At 45.4% G+C, this 18,142-nt stretch overlaps 2 protein-coding genes across 16 annotated transcripts in view; one reads left to right on the forward strand and one right to left on the reverse strand.

Annotated features, from left to right (window-relative positions):
* The window catches only part of CRB2 (crumbs cell polarity complex component 2), a 56,221-nt gene extending 43,359 nt beyond the window's left edge, over positions 1-12,862 (reverse strand). Inside the window, exons 1-3 of one of the 3 annotated variants that reach the window (XM_040083547.2) lie at positions 12,751-12,862; positions 12,014-12,120; positions 5,022-5,085 (exon numbers count right to left, since the gene is read on the reverse strand). The gene's annotated coding sequence lies outside the window, so the exon portion shown is untranslated. Of the gene's footprint in view, positions 1-5,021; positions 5,086-12,013; positions 12,121-12,382; positions 12,409-12,750 lie in introns of those variants that run through there. The other 2 variants (XM_040083548.2, XM_040083549.2) reach the window with 2 other exon arrangements.
* A 275-nt stretch (positions 12,863-13,137) lies between these two features.
* The window catches only part of STRBP (spermatid perinuclear RNA binding protein), a 58,878-nt gene continuing 53,873 nt past the window's right edge, over positions 13,138-18,142 (forward strand). For 11 of the 13 annotated variants that reach the window (XM_058423180.1, XM_058423182.1, XM_058423185.1 and 8 more), the window contains exon 1: positions 16,200-16,315. The gene's annotated coding sequence lies outside the window, so the exon portion shown is untranslated. Of the gene's footprint in view, positions 13,211-13,876; positions 13,893-16,199; positions 16,316-18,142 lie in introns of those variants that run through there. The other 2 variants (XM_040083555.2, XM_040083558.2) reach the window with 2 other exon arrangements.

Below are 18,142 nucleotides of genomic sequence, written 5' to 3' on the forward strand. Positions count from 1 at the left end.
CAACTCTGGTCAATAGTATTATATATCCCCCGAACCACTAAGGACATTAAGCAAACACATTGAAAAGATGAGAAAGGATTCCAGTTATCCTGAGCTTCCCACTCTCTGACCACAAAACCGCACTCTCACATCAAACGGGGAATGCAACTCAAGGGACATTTTAATCCTACACCCCTATTCTAATTAATAATCCTACTTTATCAATATTTGATGGAGCTGTTATTGTGTCTGCTCTGGCCATTTCACTTTTCAGAGAATGTTCTGAATTACACTACTCGAGAGCAGTGCAAGAGCAACGTACTCCTTTCAAGGTAGTACAGATTGGAACCACGGCAGGTCCTTCCCAAAAGCAGTGCCTCTGCAGAATAATGGCTATCCATGGGACAACAGGTAGCATTCAGAGTGCCAGAAGAAGCCAGACAGATCCCTAATTGCTATGTGTCTTCTACACTTAGCATCTGACTCAAAGCTCAAAGAAGCAATTATAGACAGCTAACAACTACAGGAGGCTTTGGTTCAAGCTAATGGAGAACCTGCTGCTAGGGAGCTCTGTCCTTCCACATTCCAGCAGGTTGTGATGGTCACAAGATCATCACAAGGTCAGAAAATCTATACAGAGAGGGAATAATTCTGAATAACAGCTGTCCAGTGAGTCAAAACCACTGGATCATGCAAGCTTTGAGGGAAATTTTATGTCATGTGTTCTGTCTTTAGAGAGAAGAAAAGATGCGACGGCATTATCTTTTCACAGCAATGATACAAGCACAGAACAGCAAACAGATGGAGGTGTCATAACAAAGTGTGAAACAGAAAAAAGAATAAAGTGAGAGCCCCTCTGCTTGAGATCCTCGTGCTGTGAAATCCTGTTTGTAGTGACCTGTCAGAAAAACGCCTCAATTACTACAGGCTGGGATAAGCACAGGTACTTAACCTCAGAGACAGAGGGTCTGACATCCCCCAAGGATGGGCTGAGGAGCCACACCATGGAGCAGGGCAGGTCCTGGCACTGGGCAGGGTGAGGGCTACAGCAACAGCACAGCACACCCACGGCTTGGTGCTGGAAGCAGCCCTGGAATTCACCTGCTTGCAAGAGTATTTATACAAATTTGGAGTAGTCGAGCTCCTGAGAGGTGCTGAGTGACAGAATAATGCTTTGGGTTGTTTGTTTCCAGGAGGAGGAAAAAAAAGGGAAAGTACAGAAGAGAAACATCCCAAAAGTGGAAGGAACTAAATGTTAAATGTTACCAGGATAAAATGGAAAAGACTTAATACAGTCTATCAAAGACTATGTATCCTGGTCACAACGCATGCTAGCAAGATTTACTGAGCAGCGTGGATTTTGAAGGACACGGTTTCATCTATAAAAGCTTTAGAGATGTTACAATCTAGTCTTTTTGCCAGGAGGTAACTTTATTAAAATTGCTGTAAACAGTAACTTGTTCAAGCAAAGAAGAGGCTCTTCCTGCCACGACCTTAAAAGGATGTCAGCTTTCAATTCTGTTTTTGAAGAATGTTTCAGACATTGACTTCTACCTCATACTCAGCATAAGTTATGTTTTCTTTGCAGTTCTGGTGCTCAGAGCAGAAAGCAGCAGCATTTTCCTGAATCTTTAAACAGATCTTTTCTAACACCATGTTCTCTGAACAGATCTTCCCAATACTTCTCCAGCAGCTGTAGCAAACCAAAGTATTTGGTAACACTGAATTACTCAAATAAATCTGAGCCTTCTCTCTGTTCATAGGTCTCTCTCAGGGCCCTGAGTGGGTTGCAATAGCACAGACAGTTGCCCTAAATAGCTTGGATCCAAACACTCTACTTGATGGTGATTAAATATATAAATGTTACACATCCAGTGTTTGAAATGCAAAGGCCCAGGGCACTTCAGCAATGCTTTCCACACAGAGCAATCGCAGCACTGGAAGTACTGGAAATACTATCATGTGATCCAGTCACAAACTACTGATCTAAAGAGAAGGAATCTAGAACAGAAAGGAACAGGGAGAAAGTTCAAGATGTACGACTGAGGCTTTCCCTTTTAATTCCATGAGGAAGCCAGTCTTTACTGCCGACCTGTATGAGAAAACAGATGTTGTACACACTCAGCTGCCACACAGACACTATTCCCAGGAAGGATGACAGTCTAGGCCATTCAAGGCAGACCTTGTTTGCTGTTACTGTGAGATCTGTACCCTTCAAAAGCTAAGGTTTTTTTACTTTGAGAAGGCTGTACTTTACAAAGATGTTGCTAACAGAGGAAGTGAATATATGATACTGCAAATTAATTAGACTTTGTTATATAGTTACACTTTTTTCCTAACAGAATACTAATCCTGACAGTTGGCACTGATGAATATTTCGGAAGTGGTTCTCAGGAGCTGCTGACTCACCGGGCCGTGGTCCCCACTGTTTCAACAAACTACAGAAACAGGCAAAGCAAAAATCACAGGACAAAACCCATCTATGGCTCATTAAGGAATTTAAATACATGAAAGTAAGTGTGGCTTTATAGTCCTTTAATTATGCATTGCACCTGAATTATGTATGGAGCAGAGGGCACACAGGAATTCTGTTGTAAGGAAGCAGCACTGTGCACTGGCACTTCCTCCCCAGGATAAGACACGACTGTGCTCTGCACCAGGCTCTCTCCAGTTTAATGGCAGTCTGTCATTCCCAGACATTTTGCACACCCATTCTCACGGTCAGGAGCTGTCTCCTCCTGCTCAGCAATGCCTGCTGCCCCCTCAGAGGAGCACATTTCCATGGCTGGTGAGCAAACACTTCCCCTAGATCCTGCTGTGCTCTTATTTAGCCCAAGTACTCTTCAAGAATAATGTAATCCATAGGTACTTTAAACTTATAAAACCTAACTTACTTAATGTCAAGTGTTTAAATACAGATCATGCCTTTCATATCAGTGCTTTGTAATGTATAGCATTTGTCTAATCTGCAGTTTTACCATTCTGTTGACTGTAATGACTGTTTTTGCTACTCTAAGTCAATACTTACACCTTCACCATTTTTGTGAGGCACAGACATTAATTGCCTCTTATAATGCCATATGATCTGGCTGTGAGGTCCCTTGGAAAGAAAAGTCAACTTTAATCATTATATCATTACTCAACACTAACCATCACCTCAAGTTCTTATAGTGGATCTATAATGAATGTACACATACACAAATCATGCGTGAGTACAAAAACTCCACGTTCAGTCCTTACCTCCATACTCTTCTTTCCATTTGCTTTTGTTTTCTGTTTACTATCTTTCACTTTAAATGCACAATTGTGTATTACACATGAATAAATACAGACTATTTAGAGAAGCGATAGTGGATAAAGTATTAATCCTCTGAGACAGTTTTACAGGTTGGTCTGTCCTTATGCATTTCCATAGCCAGACATCACCAAAGAACATCTCTCCACCTCCAGCCCACCTCCTCCTTAGACCGTGCCTTGCACTGGGCAAAACACTAAACCCTGCTCCCTGAAGCAAGATGTGCGCAGAAAACAGACACTGTCAGCTTCAGATACAGCCCAGCACACAGGCTGACATTTGGTTTGCGCAGGGAACGCTTCCGAAAGCCCAGGTGTGATTCTGCAGAAGGAGTATTTGTGCTCTTGTCTTTCCCTGAGGCACGATGATGACCTTCCCTGGAGCAGGAGCAGCGCAGCTCTGCAGCCAGCCCCGGCCCGGCACTGAGCTGCAGCTGCCACGCGGTGGCAGAGGTTGGGTACCTTCACCACGGCGCTGCTTCCCAGGAATGCACCGGGAATGCCTAGCCTCTGCTCAAGGTGACTCTCGAGATGATTTCGTGCCTCCTCAATAATTACTATACATATTTATAGACAAATTAAAGACTCAAACAAACGTTTATTCAATTAATCGCTTCAAGTTCTACTGGAATAAACAATATCAAACCAATTCATCACCTCAGGGGCTTAGGACAATTCAACACAATTTGATTTTTTTTCTGTTCCCTCTCTGTGGTATCATGTCTCACACAAGAGTTAAAACACCCAACACCGGCAGAGTTCATTGTAACAGAAGGAGCATAAGGAGTTCTGAACCAGCAACTATTTGCTTCAACTCACAATGAAGAGAAAATTGATTTGATGCAATAATCAAGTTAGACTTGCTTCTACACCCCTCTCCCAAAGATACTGTGTCTAATCTTTCAGTATTTAGCTGATAATGCAATTACTGAGAGCAACTACAAAGACAGTGTATGCTACTCACTGTGATTTGGATCACGTGAATGAACAGTACTCCACACAAGGTGCTTCTGAATGCCTGCTTTGTGAGACCCTGCCATGCTCCCACTTCAGAGGAAGTTGCATATTTTATCTTTTAAAGATGCTACAGCAGCTATGACTCTGTATAGCACATTCTATATATTTTTAGATCACACCAGGTCAACCAAGCCCCTTTTCCCCTCTCTGCCACACCACTTGTGAATCCGCTAATAATGCAGCACAACTTCGTTCTGCCCTCAGTATTCCAGCCTTGCCCTCACAGAGTTTGGCCCGTTTCCCTTATTCAAACCCTGAACACTCTTCTGCTTTTCAAGTAATTAAGCACTCCGGCTGTGCTAATGCATGTTTTTATTTGCAGTTCTCCCAGCTTTAAGGCAGGCATGCCATGGCCTGGGCAGGGCTATGTGAGCGGCCACACTCACAGCCTGCAGTTGATGCTTGTCCAGGTCTTTTAATTCCAAATTTCCATCCCCTTTCTAATGGTAGAGCACCTGAACTAATCAAGAGTCTGAGAATGAATGATTTCATGAATGATTTCAAGCACTTTTGCAAAAAGAAAACAAAACCCAAACACATGAATGCCTTTCAAAGCCAGCATGACAAACCTTCAGCAAAGAGAAAAATTTGGTAAGATCACACTATACTTGCTTAGGAATCATTTTGCCTTTCCAGGATCTGAATAGGAATACTCGTGTCACGTTCTAATAAAAATGGAAGTGGAATTACAAAGTGAGAAAAGAGCAATTTGCAGCATAAGGCTCACTCACAAATTGCAGGAGCAGGTCACAATGGACAATCTTCTGCCTTCAGTCCCTTCCAAGTTTCAGACATCTGCAGAAACAAAACAGAAGATCCAATAAATTGTTTATCAATTTTAAAACAAATTATAATCCCATTCAAGGTACTTCTACTCTTCCCCTTTAAATTTTCCACAGAACACTGTTTTTGTAGCTGCCAGTTCTGTGACCTTGCTGGAAGTGGCCAAGCCAGAGATCAATTAGTGAGCACAGAAGAGAGGAGCAGCTTTGCCTGCGTTGTGCTGTGTCCCTTGGGAGGAGGGCAGATCGTTATCCAGCGGGAGTGCTAACGCAGGGACTAACTGCAAGATGCACAATGCAGCAAAACCAAAAGGAAACGGCAGAATCTCTTTTTTCCTTTGGCTTTCACATTTTACATTTCCCTATAATTTAAAAACACTTTAATTTTGCAGATAACAAAACCTTGTTACACTAAATGATATCTACAACAAACACAGCATGCTGGCTTCAAACACAAATTACCAAGCAAGCTCTTTAAACCCTCAGGAAAACCCCACTATTCCCCATTTCATAAGCAGGAGGAACTAAAGCACAGAAGAATTTAGACATTCTAGTGTTACACACTACAAACCACAGACAAAGGCTAAAAGCCCCAGCACCTGAGCTTCCAGGTTTTTAGCAAAGGGCCCCAGCTGCTGAATGCCTTCAGAACAAAACTGGGGGGCTTTCCGCTAAGGACACAACTGCTGCCTGGCATACAGCTGTGCTCTCAGGACTGCAGGAACCCCAGCTCTTCAGCGTTTAAATGAGTACATAAATATTTCACATAAAACTTAGCCTAAAATAAGCCACCTAAAATAAGCTGGTTACTACAGCATTACTACAGTCTGTCTGCTTGCCCTAATTTGCAGGCAACTATAATGCTGCTTGTGAGACACACTATTCCTCAAGTCCTCCCACGAAAACTCTGAGAGATCAATAATTCTTAAATAAGTAATTAGAACAGCTGAAATAATTTAGGTCATCAAAGAACAAGCAGGATAAATAAAAATTTATAGTGCTGTGGACACTTGCATCTAATAGAATTTTTACATTTATTTGAGTTAACTGATAGAAAGGCTGAACACCACAGCATGAGGCACAACTGCTGCACAGCATCTGTAACAGGAAAGCCAAATAGGATAGCACTACATGCAAATTAAAACTATTTGGCAGGTTAATTAAAACAAAAAGAACAACCAGGATGCAAGAAACACCAACAGTGCTCAACTTCCCACTCCTAATGCAAGCAAACTTAGATCAAAGATTTGATGGGAAGCCAAGACAACATTCTGTGTAAAGAGGCGTCTCCACGCTGACAGGTGTGCTACACTGAACATGGGAAAGTACGTGTAAAATATACTCTGCCCAAAATACAGGTACATTTCTGTTCAAATGCCTCATCTGACCATTTTGAACTTGCACTGAGGTGAGAAAACCCTGGGGGATCCTTTACTGTAAATGCTCATCGCAAGGATAACCATTTGTCCAAATATTTGGGCTGTCCACCATCTTTACAGACTGAGCTCAATTTTCCCTTTGAGAGAAATGTGACACACTTCAAAACTGATAGCCAGTATTGCAGTCTCCATACCTCCTACGACACAGGCATCCAAATCTTTCTCAGTGTTTCAGCAGACACACAGCTCATTTGCTAGTCACAGCTCACTGACATCTCCAGCTACTAAATAGCCACATTTAGATAACATTTTGGCATAGCAAAGTTGATGAAATTTTGAGGTACATGCCTGAAGTCTGGAATATGACTTGTATCTGTTGCAGATCTGTTTTCCATTTATCACGTTATGTGACAAAACCAGTTAGGTCAGCAGCAGCTTCATGGGTACATGGAGTGAAGAGTCTCATATATGGAAAGGTTACTTCTAGTTTGTACAGTGTGAGGGGACAGCACATCATCAGAGAAGAGACAAAGCAGACTGCAAAGAGTCCTTGGTGCTCCTCAACACCCATTTGTCACCTGCAGGCCTCAGCATGCTGGACCTTCTCTGCTCTGGGGCTCCAGCCCCTCGGAGATGAACCAACACGAGGCTGACGATCTGCTCCAAGCCATGTTCCGTGCTGGGTTTGGGTACTGCTGCCTTCAGAAAACACCCTCACCAGCTTCAGCAAGGTCAGTGTTCTATCCCAAGGGTACAGCCTGGGAGCAGTTTCCAAATGCCACTGAATTCTGGCTCGACTATCACAAATTTTTGATAAAGTTATAACACTACTTCATTAGAAACAAAATTCTCATTAGAGCAAGATTTTTAGTATTTCTGACCACAGTTCAAAGTGAGACAATTACAATTATTCCAAAGAGTACCCCACTGTCTGTTGATGAAAAATTAATCTTAGTAAAGCCTTTTTTTTTCTTTAAATTATTATGACTGTGCTGCCAGCTGCACTCAAACAAACTCTGATTCCAGTTCTAGGCTTCAGGGTCATTGATAGACACTCAGCTACTGGTTCCACCAAAAAAATACCGACTGCCAAGACAGAAACAGATACGGGAAGGAGAAAACATGCAGTTAAAAAACCAGAGAGGGAGGAACCCAAACCCACTGAAAACAAAATTTTATTGTACTAGAAACAGATTGAAAACAGAAAAGAAATTAGCATTTAGGAATGAAAAAGGCTATTCACTGTTGATGTTGAATACAACACCCGGGGAGACAGAAGCTGGGTTTATTTTTGATAGCAGCATAAACATTAAAGATAAGCCAACAGCACTTAGAAAGTATGGGTGCAGTACAAAGGCTCATGTGATGAGAGCTGTTTTGCTTTTAATCTTGACCTGGAAAACCTCTTGTATGACAGAGCCTCTTTTCAGTGGAGTCAGTCCTGCCTAGTTGCTCTGCCTATTAGTGATAAAAAGGCCACCCAAGTTGTTTCTGCTTTGGAACGATGGCAGGTTTTCAATCTTGAACTTCAAAGGAAAAGGAAAAAACCCACCCTAATATATCTGTATAAGGACCTGCACCAAACTCCTGTCATCCTTTATCTGGTCCAATCACACTCTTCCCTAAAACAACAATCCGTACAACTGGATCTCTGTTCTTCTAGAAAGGATGTATATACACCCCCAAATGTTTATCTACTTGCCACTGATATAAATGAAAATACTTATCTCATATTGATATGAGATAAACACATATCATGTCCTACCCACAAATGGAAAAACCAGCAGATTCCCAGATTGGTTCAGCATGTCTACAAGCACAGCAACACAGACGTGCAAACCACATCAACCCCAACCACTGGGAGGGCTCAGCCATCACAGAATCGCATCTCAAATGTGTATTACAAAGTATAAAGACTGAAAACTGTGACATTCAATCCTGCTTTGGATGTCTGTTCACATGGTCCAGACACGTCCAGAGAGCAGTGCTCAGTCTTGGCAACTTCACACCCTTAAATTGCAGTGTGCGACTTGTTGCACACGATACTGCCAAGCCCACAGGCTCAGTGACAACAGGACCCTAGAACCTTCTTTCTGCCCTTTTTCCCTCACAGCCCACACAGCAGAGATGTCCTGCAACCAGCTGCAGTCCTCCATTCACATAGGCACAACAGGCACACGCACTTTCATTGACAACAAAAACATCCAAGTCCAGATGAAGTACCAACACCTCATGTTGATATGTCATGTTACACCATGCTACAGATCAGGAGACTTCACATGACCATTTAGGGCATCACCTTAATTAGAAACTGTAATTAAATGCCCACAGAAGGTTGGTAATATCATTTGCTTCCAGGCCTTCGTATTTCATGAGGAATGTTCTGTTGGGTCAGATCAATTCTCCTGTGGAGCCTGGTACTGTCCCTCAGAACTGTGTTTACTGCTACGAGTTTTGTCATGGCCACCAGAAGAAAAGTTTTACACATTCAGCAGTTGCCAGAGGAGGTGAGAACACAACCAGAGCACTGAGGGCAGCACAGTCTACACAACAACTGAGCTGTCAGGAATGCCGAGCTGCGCTGCACTCTGTCCTAAACAGCACCTATAAAAGTAAGATTAAAGCACTCAAATTTGTTTACAAATGTTCCAGGAAGCTGCTGGTCTGCAGCTCACCACAGACACTGCCCTGGGGCTGGCTCTGGCCAAAGCAGGTAAGTGTGGGGTGGTGTGACAGGGCCACCCCACAGGGGCTGGCAGGTGAGCGCTGCTTCGCTCAAGAGCAGCTCACCTGCTGGTTTAGGAACGCTCTGTACCACGACTCTGCAAAGCTGACACACCTCAAACAAGAAAGTGAAATCAGAAAATTAACAAGTAGAGCAGCACATACTGAGACATGCACTCTTTTATTTAACCTAGACCTTTGTTGTTTTTAATAACTGATATAAAGTAACAGAGGACTCACTAATTGCACTTCTAAATGGTAACCCAACCTGGAATCAATTGCACATGGCATAACTTCTGTTCTTATTTGAAGCTAAATCCACCACAGTGCTTGCAGTAGCCACTCTAATAATTGCATTAGTCATAACCTGAAAGTATTTCCCATTTCCTTAGTTCCAGTTCTGCTTGCTTTTCAAGCTGATCCTCATCCCTATTGCTTAAAAGATCTCTGAAATGTTACCCCACAGAGCCTGTTCTGGGACTTGAGGAGCCCTGTGCAACATTTCATGGTGTGATTCCTCCTCTCCTGGTGTCTCATTTTATCTCCTTCGCTCTAGCCTGAAGTCAGAGAATCATTCATGGTTGCAACAGACACTAGCAAGCACAGTGCAAAACTTGGTAAAGAATTAGGTACACAAATGACTACTAGCATAAAGCGTATCATCTTTTGTTTTGAAGCACAAATTCTCAGTTTTTAAGTATCCTCTACACTGGATACTTACCTGCTTGATTCTCTCCCTTCTATGCCTGAGATACTCTTTAAAATAAAAATTAATACAAATCTTGTAAGGATTTTTTCAAGATAAAACCCTTAGCTATATCAATCTTATGAGACTAATTTCCCATGTAAAGACAGCTCTTTCTATGAAGATGTTTAAAAGACATGCACATAAAGTTATTTTTTGCAATTCAAAGTCTGCCCTCAGCTATCTTTGCACAAATCCATTAACTTCATTATGTGTCTAAAGGCAGAATTTGAAACCCATAAAGAACTGGGTCACCGAACAATGGTAAGTCTCAAATAGAGATTCCTGAGTTATACCAAGAAGAAAATCCCTCTTCCCTTGGGCATTACACGAGCGTTCCCATTTGTCCGTAAACAATACCAAACACTTGAAATTTGACAGGCTGCATTTCATCCTTGCTCACTTCGGGGTTTCCCCTGTCCCGTAGCTAACGGCCTTTAGCGCTCAGAGCAGCATTTGGGGCTGACACTGCATCCCCCAGTGCCCTTCGCTGCTGCCCAGGCCAGCGCCTGCCTCACTCCACCCTTCACTCTGGCACCAACCAGCAGCTCCTCAGAGGGCCCTGCCTTTGTCTCAGGGGGGCAGGTTACATTCAAGCACACCTGGCAATGCAATGTCTCAACTATTTGTATGGAAAAATCTGTAGGAAACATACAGTATTTCCATCACAGTTATATAATTTAAAAAAAAAATTTCTTTCTATGCCAGTATTTTGTCCCAAGAAAGAGCATAATTATTAAATATTAATTATCAATTATCAATTATTAATTATCAATTAGTTCAACTTTCACCAAGGTAACCCTTAATACCATGTTGCTTTTGGTACAATTCAATCCCCATTTTTATTGACTATACTTAGAGCTATAAATTCAATTTTCTTCCTTCTTATTCCACGAAGCCTAAAGACAGATGTTAACTTTTTTCCAAGCCTCAGATGTTCTTTTCCTCGTTAAATGTGTATCCTTGTACTGCAGCGCCAAAGCTCTTCCAATCCCCTGTATTCCAAATTAATCCATCGATCCCCTTTCCTCTGTGTTTTTGCCCTTGGCAAATCATTAGCCCAAGGGAGAACTCAACAGAAAAATTCAAGATTTCACTCAGACCACATCTTTCTTGTACCTCTGCAATAAATTCGCTACCTGAGGGGCCATCTCTTGCAGATTTTTCTCTCCTCACTACATTTCCAGCTGCACTGCACAGCCCCTCATTTCACAGCTGCCCCTTCCCATCCCACCATCCCTCCAGAAGACTTTCTCCAGGCTGTATTTGTAATGTGTCTCTCTTTGATGCAATCAATTTCAAATAAAACTGTTCTCAAGTTAAGTCCTTGGACCAGTCCTTGATTTCCAGCTATTATCTTCTGCCTCTTTTCAAGGCCCACACAAATATTTCAAGGTCACACAGGAGATTTGGCTAAATTCATTCATCGCTTTGAAATCTCTTGATTCAAGACATGAAAGCAGTAACTGAGATTCCTCATATTTGTTTCTCCTTTCAATCCTCAAATATGACAAGATAAAAGTCTGCTACAAAGGCACAGCAATGTCTGACTGTTCAGGACCAGGCTTGCAAAGGAGTACACAAAATATAAGTCTAATTGGAACAAGGTGGACCTCTCCCTGCATGCAAAGTTATTAATGCACACGTGCTTTCCACTTCCACTCTAATGCTGAAATCACTCTTTTGAATGAAAGTTACTGTTTTGCTTCAGCACCACAAATCTCCTGATCCTACAGCCTTTGGTCAAAGTTCCCCCAGGGGCTGGTTCAGCACAGCATGTTGTGTACTGACTTTTTTGGAATAGAGCTCCCCAGTCTTTCATCTTCACAGCCTGTATAAAACCAGTTTTGAAAAGTATAAAAAGTGATATCAAATACGATTGCCATGCATTTGTATGCTGGAAGCTGAGTTCAAAAAGGCACTTAACCTAGAAAATCTGGCAGAAATTCTGAAGCACTCGAGTGACTATATTGGCCATTTGAGTGCTAAAGCACATGGAATGCTGAAGGATTATCAAGTTCTATAACTATTCTATGCAATGCACATACAGAGAAGAAAGAAAATCCATCAGACTCAACCCTCTCTCCTCATACCTAAAAGTTCTGCTCGTCAGGGCTGCTCTGAAGTGCGATGAACATCAGCTCTGGGAGCTCGCTCCACCTCCACTGCAGTGCCCTTCTGCTCTAGAACAGCCACCTGCCTGGGATTGGGAAGAATTATTGTAGGGAGGTGAAAACTAACTCAAACCCACTTATCTTGATCTCTAGAAGACAAAGATGGGAATCATCGACCACCACATTCCTTGTGCAGCCCAACCTCCCAAAACACACCATGAAGGCACCTTGATTTGAGGATTCCACAGAGATCTCAACCGCCCACATGGAAACCCCATCCCACAACTCAGACTAGGAACCTGCTCTTTCTGCACTGTTTTGGATTTGGCAGCGGGATATTAAACCCACCAAGGCCGCGCTCTGCGTGAGGGGCCGAGGCCACGCCGCACCCCGGCCTTGGCCCCCTCCCCTCAGCCCGGGCCCGCCCGGCGCCCCCCTCAGCCGGCGGGGCCGGGGCTGCCGGAGCTCTTCACGTTCGCGGCCGGGGCCGGGGCCGCTGTAGCGCCGAGGCCGCCTCATTGCCGATGCCCGCCGCGGAGCCCCGAGCGCGGCCGGGGCCGGGCCGGCCCTGCCCTCACACACCTGCCCGGCCCTTGCCCTCAGCGCTGCGCACTCTGCGCCCGGCACGCTCGCGCCTACGCCGTTTGCGCGGCGGGAGCCCTCAGGTGCGGCGCCCGCGCTGACGACATTACGGAGAGTCCGTAACACACACCGACCTCTCGGAGGGGCTCTACGCAAGCGGCGTTTCCAGGTGCTGCTCGGCCGCTCCCGCTCCCCGCGCGGCCGCTGAGCGCTCCGAAAGGCAGCGCCGCTCCCCGGGCGGCGGGCGGGACCGCGCGGGCTCGGCGGGGAGCAGAGGCCACAGGTGGGGAGCCGGGCGGGCCGAGCCGCCCTACGCCGATTCCGTAAGGCTGCGCCGGCCTGCAGGAAACGGCCGGGTCCGCGGCGCTACGGAGCTGGCGCAGGGCGGCGCGGCGCCCCGTACGCAGTTGGCGTAGGGCGCTCTCAGGTGCAGGGAAGGGGCGGGCGCGCGTTGCCCGGCAGCCGCAGCCTATGGGGGCGCGGGGCGCGGTCACGTGCGCAGCCCCGCTCGGCGCTGCGGAGCCGGAGGAGCCGGACGGGGCCGCGGAGCCGGGACGGGGCCGCGGGGCAGCGCCGGGGCCGGCGCCGAGCGGGGTGAGGCGGGCTGGGCGGCGGGGAGGGGTCGGGGCGGCGGGCGGCCCGTCCCCGGGCGCCGCTCCTCCCACTGCACCGGGCACTGCGGGCAGGAGGCAAGGGCAGGACACGGCGCGGAGAGCGGCGCGGGAGGAGGGGGGGGGGGCGGCGCTGCTGCGCGCGCGGAGGGGCGCGGTGGGGCGGAGGGGGGCTCCGCGCCCGAGGGGCCGCGGGCGGGGGCGGTGGGGAGCGGTGAGGGGCGAGGGGCTCGGCGGCGCCGTGCGCGGGCGGCCGCCCCTCGGTGGCGGGGCGCGTTACCTGCCGGCGGGGCGCGTTACCTGCCGGCGGGGCGCGTTACCTGCCCGCGGGGCGCGTTACCTGCCCGCGGGGCGCGTTACCTGCCCGCGGGGCGCGTTACCTGCCCGCGGGGCGCGTTACCTGCCCGCGGGGCGCGTTACCTGCCCGCGGGGCGCGTTACCTGCCCGCGGGGCGCGTTACCTGCCCGCGGGGCGCGTTACCTGCCCGCGGGGCGCGTTACCTGCCCGCGGGGCCGCTGTGCGCGGTGTCTCCGGGCGGTCCCGGCCAGGTGCGCGCTGGGCGGCTCCCGTCGGAGCTCGGGGCTCGGCCCGAAGTTCGCTCCGGTGCAGTCCGTGCAGCGCCCTCCGGGCCCCGGGCAGGCTCCGGGCTCGCCATCGGTGTTACGGTCCGTGGTTTGTTTGGGTTTTATTTCCCGTCTTTCATTCTGTATTTGGTTTGCACTGGATTTTGTAATCATTAACCTACTATTCCTTCTGGAAGTGAGAGCGTGGAAGGGATAACCAGGGAGTCACATGCCTGCCACTGAGTAGAGCAAAACTTGAGTTTCCAGTCAAAGTGGAAATATGCATTATCTGGCTAAATGTCTTATTATTTATTTACATGGCTCTGAAAATGGTGCCTTGTGATTTACAGAAAGAAGAGAGTGAGCATTCCAAGCAGCTCCTGCACAGGGTATGGCAGAAGACAAAATTTATAATGTGGGGGGTCCTAGATACACTGGAATTAATTTTTTCTGTATCTGTGTCCTCTAGTTTGTTTACAGTTTTAAAAAGTTTTATTGTACTTTGTTGTGAAATGCTAAATGTGGTTAAAGCAAAGAAAGATTTAAGTGGGGAATTAATGTGAAGACTATCACGTATTTCAGATCTTAAGTTCCAAAAAATGTTTATGAAACTGTGAGTTAATTAAAATAGCTGGGCTATTTGACTTAAATTAAAATACTTGTGTTCTAGCAAACATTTGAAGCCTGGCCTTCTAGGGTAAAGACAGAAAATTAAAATAATTTCCTCCATTCATGCAGAATAGTTTAACATCTTTAGAAAGAATGGAGAAGAAAGGACTGTTTGCAAACCTGGTCTAGTTTTCTTTGATTTTTAAAGACATGGTAACCATTTTTGAGACCCAAAGGAAGCAGCAGTGGTGGCAGAGAGGAAGGAAGGAAGGAGCATGGAGCAGTGCTGGCTACTTGGAGGGGAGGCCCTAAAACAAAACTTTTGGAATGGAAAGCGAGGAAGGCCTGGCATGTCTCTGGAGAGGTTGCATTGCTGCGCTCCTGTGTTTGCTCAAGGTCGTTGTTCTCTTCCTGAAGAGCAAAAGTGTTTTCCAAGAATTTAACGAGCCCACCTCTTCCATGGAAGGTGCACAAGCTGGGTTGTAGCTATTTCCTGCCAGTGTTGGGAGGAAGGAGAAATCTGTGTCGGCAGACTGCAGCTGGCTGTAGCTTCTATTAAATTCCTGGTCATTTTTAGGCAGTTAGACTTGTCTCTTGGCATGTATAATTTTCTTCTGTCTGGAGCTTTCCAACCATTTTCCTTTGCTTCGTGTTGTGTAGAATGCAGGGAGAGATGTGGAGAAGAGGGGGTAGGATTGCTAACAGTGAGGATTGAATGTTTTCAGTTCTCTGTTCCTCAGAATCTCATCGTTGATGGTGCCAGTCTGGTGCTGCTTTGGCATTTGGAGTTCGAAGAGAATCTTTAGTCTTGCGAGTTTGGTTAGTCCTGGTTTTTTTTGCACGGGCTGCTCATCCAGACTCATTTCTGCTGGACTATTGGCAGTATTTTTCATCTCTGCACATAGAAGATGCTGATAAAATGCCAGTTCTTCCTCTATCTGGTTGACAGGCTAAATATGAGGTAGAAATCTAGGACTTGATTTCCTGGGGAACTGGAGAAAGATTCCACATAGAAATACTTTAGTGTTGGGAGCTGGGGGAGCTCCAGGGGTAACTGGTGTCAGTGTTGCTGAGGAAGTGACCAAACCCGGCTTTGTGGCTTGTCCTAGAAGGAATTTCAGACACAGCTGATTTCAGAAGTAAGTGAGAAGAGAGTAAGCAGTTGGAAAGGTACAACAGAAGATGGCATAAGATGAGCCATGCCAGACCTAAACATGGGAGCAGTAGTTTAAACTCTGGTGGATATGTGCCTTTGGTGACTCTTGTTTCTGACTTGTACACAGTTTTTCCATGGATGTTCATTCAGAATTGCAATGCTTAAGGTTGCAGAGCTCTCTTCTTTTGAAGCCCCTTTGTTAATGTTCCTCAAAAGCCTGTGGGTGGACTGAGATTTTTTTCTTTTTTTAACTGTGAAATCTTGTTTGGAAATTAAAAAAAAAAAAAAAAAAAAAAAAAAAAAAAAAAAAAAAAAAAAAAAAAAAGTAGTCTATGAAGCTGCTTCATGTTGTGAAAAACCTCACTGTAGACTCATAAAAGCTGCAGTTTTTCCACTCTGCTTTGTAGCTTGGCATGTAAATAGAGCTCTTTGAAGAGCATATCCATGGCTGGTAAGGGGGAGTGGGAAAGCTCTGGCGGGTTAACAAGCTTCCGAGTATGTGAAAAACCACCATGAACATACTTGGTGATGTGTCTGTTGAAACATGGAACTCTGTCCTGGGCTGGGATGAGGCACATACACCCAGAAGTGTCAGAGTATCCATGTGGAAAGAGTGGAACAGTGGCAGTTTGTGTGTTTTACAGAGGCGTGCTCGGGGCAGGTGGCAGGGAGCTGCTGGGATGTTCTGGTCGCTGTGGATGTTGTGGGAGTGAGGATGCAGAGGGGCAGTCTGCGACTCTGGGCTTACCTCCAGCTCTCGGTGAGTTTATGGTCTCTCTCCATGCCAACAGCAGACTTCAGCATTCTGGGGTCTGTACCTTTGTCTTGGGCTGGGGAGAGCGAGGACTTTTCTGACAACAGACGCATGGGAAGCACTTGGCCGGTGCCGTGTCCTGGATTTGCTGTAGCCCAGCAGTACCGGCAAGTGAAGATTGCTTCGCTGCTGAATATGCTGCAGTGAGGAAATCAAAAGGAAAATTCCTGTTTAAAGCAATACAAAAAAAAAAAAAACCCTGTTGAGATTTAAAGAACAGAAAGATGCAAGTCTCAAACCCTTCTGTAGAAACCATAGTTTGACTACGTTTGTTGTACTTGCAGTGTGATTTGACAAACAGAAACTTTGTACTTGATGTTTAAGGAAGGAGAAACCTTACCTGAAAGGTATTGCCGGTATCTTTTGTTAAAAGCAATAATTGATACAAGCTACAAGGCCAAAGACAGTATTTTTTTCCAGCTGTACTTCTGCAGTTCTTGGCACTTGTGTAGTTTTTCCTTCTTATGAGCAAGTTTTTCACTGAGCTCTGGTGACAGAAAAGTGTCACAGTTTGTGTCTGTGTCAGCTCACAGAGGGACAGTGTTCCTATTTAACTTCTTTGAAAACCTCAATTCATGTCCCTTAACAAAAACCTGCAGAGGAATTCTTATAAATTATATAAGCGAGTAAACATCTCGCTCTCTGGATTTTTAGACTTTATTTAGTAGCTAAATTACCTTATGTTTATGGTCATCTTACTCTAGTCATCATGGAATAGGAGGGTACAGAATTCTTGGAGCCCACCTCATGTTGGTCTGTTGCCCTGTGCTCCTAGCTCCACTGTGCAATGCACATCCTGACCTTTCTGCTAATTTCCTGCGTGGTGTCAGAATGTGGACGAGGTGCTGGCTACAGAGGAAGCCCAGAACAAATTCAGGCTATGTCATTTCTTCTGCTGTTAGTAAAGGGTATGTAAAGCATGACCCTGGGCTGCTCTGTCCCTCCTCTGCTGCTAAACCCAAGAACTCTGGGACTATCCCAGGGCTGGATTTTCCATGCAGATGAGCCAGGCTGCTGTTTCTCCGGGCCACCTGCACATCTGCCCATTGCCTTCTCCAGTAATAAAGACCAGCGATTGATTAGTAAACCCCATGCCCTTGTGGTCTTATGTCATTGATTTTTCTATGACTATGCCAAACTTTATAACTCTTCTGTAGTGAAATATTGTCATAAGCTGCTGGTAACTTAAAAGGTGTAAGTAGATGAAGAGGAATAATCTTATGAAATCCATTTTTGGGATCTTTTGGATTGTGGAAAGTTAAGCGATCCTGCCACATGTGTTGATTTACATTAGTTCCTCTATGTTGTGGTTTGGCGTGCTATTTAAGAGCCCTAAGATGCTCCTGGTGATTGACATAACAAAATGTAAATTATATGCTGTTTTCTAAGGTCTAATTTATCTGTCGTAAGGTTTGTGTACCAACAGTACTGAGCTCTTCTTACAATAATGTTTCTCTTTCATGTAATGCCTACACAGGGGAATTAAATTACCCTTAATTGTATGCTTAAAAAGAAAATAAAATTGGGGTGTGTATGGCTATGCCAGTAAATTAAATTTTGCTACTTCTTGTTCTTTCTGTGCATTTAGTTTAAATTGTCTTTATTGAAAAATTTTATGTTTGCGCATCTGGTTGGGAAGAATAGTCTTACTCGTGGGTTGCTGTGAGATGTCACAAAACTTGAAATCTTATGAACCAGAATTCATTTAGATTTTAAAGCAGAACTTGGCATTTGGCCTGGCAGTGAATGAACTCAATGGTGAGAAACTGGTGT

This window comes from Hirundo rustica, chromosome 20 (assembly GCF_015227805.2).
Source record: "Hirundo rustica isolate bHirRus1 chromosome 20, bHirRus1.pri.v3, whole genome shotgun sequence".
NCBI classification, from domain to species: domain Eukaryota; kingdom Metazoa; phylum Chordata; class Aves; order Passeriformes; family Hirundinidae; genus Hirundo; species Hirundo rustica.